At 57.6% G+C, this 3,124-nt stretch overlaps 1 long non-coding RNA gene across 1 annotated transcript; it reads left to right on the top strand.

Moving 5' to 3' along the window:
- Window positions 1-1,096: 1,096 nt before the first annotated feature.
- LOC107307637 lies at window positions 1,097-2,674 on the top strand. The gene is made up of 2 exons (XR_001552465.1): window positions 1,097-1,168; window positions 2,556-2,674. It is a non-coding gene; the product is annotated as an uncharacterized LOC107307637 (long non-coding RNA).
- Window positions 2,675-3,124: the final 450 nt, after the last annotated feature.

Genomic DNA, 3,124 nt, shown 5'->3' on the forward strand with positions numbered 1-3,124 from the left:
TGGGGATCTATGGGGTTCTATGGGGATCTATGGGGCTTTATGGGGCTCTATGGGGCTCTATGGGGATCTACGGGGTTCTGTGGGGTCTCTGTGGGGCTCTATGGGGCTATATGGGGGCTCTATGGGGTCTCTATGGGGCTATATGGGGGCTCTGTGGGGATCTGTGGAAGTCTGTGGGGTTTTATGGGGCTCTAAGGGGCTCTATGGGGTGTCTGTTGGGCTCTATGGGGCTCTGTGGGGCTCTGTGGGGTCTCTATGGGGCTATGTGGGGTGTCTGTTGGGCTCTAAGGGGCTCTATGGGGCTCTGTGGGGTCTGTATGGGGCTCTATGGGGTCTGTATGGGGCTCTATGGGGTTCTATGGGGCTCTAAGGGGCTCTATGGGGTGTCTATTGGGCTCTATGGGTTTCTGTGGGGCTCTATGGGGCTCTGTGGGGTCTCTATGGGACTATATGGGGGCTCTGTGGGGATCTATGGGGTTCTATGGGGATCAGTGGGGACTCTGTGGGGTCTCTATGGGGTTCGATGGTGGCTCTGTGGGGATCTATGGGGGTCTATGGGGTCTGTATGGGGCTCTATGGGCTTTGTGGGGCTCTATGGGATGTCTACGGGTCTCTATGAGGGTCTATGGGGCTCTGTGGGGTTCTATGGGATGTCTGTGGAACTCTGTGGTGTCTCTATGGGGCTCTGTGGGGATCTATGGGGTTCTATGGGGCTCTAAGGGGCTCTATGGGACTCTATGGGCTCTGTGGGGTCTCTGTGGGGCTCTAAGGGGCTCTATGGGGTGTCTGTTGGGCTCTATGGGGTCTCTGGGTTTCTGTGGGGCTCTATGGGGTCTTTATGGGGCTCTGTGGGTCTCTATGGGGCTCTATAGGGCTCTGTTGGTCTCTATGGGTCTCTGTGGGTCTCTGGGGTTCTGTGGGTCTCTGTAGTGTCTCTGTGTGTCTCTGTGGGGTTCTATGGGGCTCTATGGGGCTCTATGGGGTATGTGTGGGTCTCTATGGGGTCTCTATGTGGTTCTATGGGTCTCTGTGGGTCTCTATGGGGTTTCTGTGGGTCTCTATGGGTCTCTATGGGTCTCTATGTGTATCTGCCCCACAGTCGCTGGCTGCGGTGGCTGCTGCCCCACGGGAGGAGCTGGCACTGTGCCCAGGGATCGGACCCCAAAAGGTCAGTGGGGTAAATGGGGTCAATGGGGGCTATGGGGGCAATGGGGTCAATGGGGTCAATGGGGTCAATGGGGTCAATGGGGGGCTATGGGGTCAATGGGGGCAATGTGGGGATCATGGGGGCAATGGGCCAGTGGCTGGTCAATGGGGGCAATGGGGTCAGTGGGGTTCAATGGGGTCAATAGGGTCATGGGGTCAATGGGGTATGGGGTCAATTGGTGTCAATAAGGGCAATGGTCAATAGGGGCATAGGGGGAAATGGGTCAATGGGGGCCTATGGGGTCTAATGGGGGCAAATGGGGGCAATGGGGCCAATGGGGTCCAATGGGGCTATGGCGTCAATGGGGCAATGGGGAGCAAATGGGCGGCTATGGGGTCAGTCGGGGGCAATTGGGGTCATGGGTCAATAGCGCAATGGGGCAATCGGGGCAATGGGGGGCAATGGCGTCACCTGGGGGCAATGGGGGCAAATGGGGGCAATGGGGTCAATAGGGCATATGGGGGCTATGGTTGCAATGGCGGGCAAATGGGTCAGCTGGGGGTCAATGGGGCGCAATGGGGGACATATGGGGGCAATGGGTCCAACGGGGCTATTGGGGTTAATAAGGGGCTAATGGGTCAATCGGGCGTCAATAGGGGCATGGGGCAACTGGGGTCAATAGGGGCAATGGGGTCAATGGGGGCAGTGGGGTCGAATGGGGGCAATGGGCGTATAGGGTCAATAGGGTCAATGGGGTCAATGGGGCATGGGTCAATGGAAGCAGTGGGGGCAATGGGTCAATGGGGGCACGGGCGCTTCGCGCGGCGCACTGGGGGCAGTGGGGTCAATAGGGGCAATGGGCAATTGGGGTTAATGGGTCAATAGGGGCAACTGGGGGTCAAGTGGGGCAATGGGGTTAACTGGGGTCAATGGGGTCATATACGGGGGCATCGGGTGGCAGCGATGGGGGCAATAGGGGCTATGGGGTCCAACTAGGGGCAATGGGGGCAATGGGGGCAATGGGGATTCAATGGGGGCAATGGTCCAATTATGGCATCTGGTCAATAGGGGCAATGGGGTCAATCGGGGGCTACTGGGGTCAATGGGGTCAACTAGGGGCAATGGGGCAACTGCGGGTCAATGGGGTCAGTGAGGTCAATGGGGGCAATGGGGTCAATAGGCGACAATCGGGGGCAAATGGGGTCAATGGGGGCAATGGGGTCAAATGGGGTCAATGGCTGGCCAATGGGGCAACTGGGGGCAATGGGTCAATAGGGGAATGGGGGGCCAATGGGGGCAATGGGGTCAATTAGGGGCAATAGGGCATAATTGGGGTCAATGGGGCCATATTGGGGTCAATGGGGCCATAGTGCTCACCCCACCCCATATGTGCCCCCCTCCTTTCCAGGCCAAGCGTCTGTTTGAAGCCCTACACGAACCCTTCCTGAAGACCCCCAAAAACCCCACAACTGCCCTTTGATCCTATAAACCAACGAACCCATAAACACAACAAGCGCCGCACTGCGACTGCAGCACCACTGCGGGGTCAATGGGGACACATGGGGGTGAATGGGGCCATATTGGGGTCAATGGGGCCGTATTGGGGTCAGTGGGGCCATATTGGGGTCAATGGGGCCACATTGGGGTTAAAGGGGCCGTATTGGGGTCAATGGGGCCACATTGGGGTCAATGGGGCCGTATTGGGGTCAATGGGGCCATATTGGGGTCAATGGGTCCATATTGGGGTTAATGGGGACACATTGGGGTCAGTGGGGCTATATTGGGGTCAATGGGTCCATATTGGGGTAAATAGGGCCATATTGGGGTCAATGGGGCCATATTGGGGTAATGAGACACATTGGGGTCAATGGGGACACATTGGGGTCAATGGGGCCATATTGGGGTCAATGGGGCCATATTGGGGTTAATGGGGCCATATTGGGGTCAATGGGGACACATTGGGGTCAATGGGGCCAT

Source organism: Coturnix japonica, unplaced genomic scaffold, assembly GCF_001577835.2.
Source record: "Coturnix japonica isolate 7356 unplaced genomic scaffold, Coturnix japonica 2.1 chrUnrandom733, whole genome shotgun sequence".
Taxonomy (NCBI): domain Eukaryota; kingdom Metazoa; phylum Chordata; class Aves; order Galliformes; family Phasianidae; genus Coturnix; species Coturnix japonica.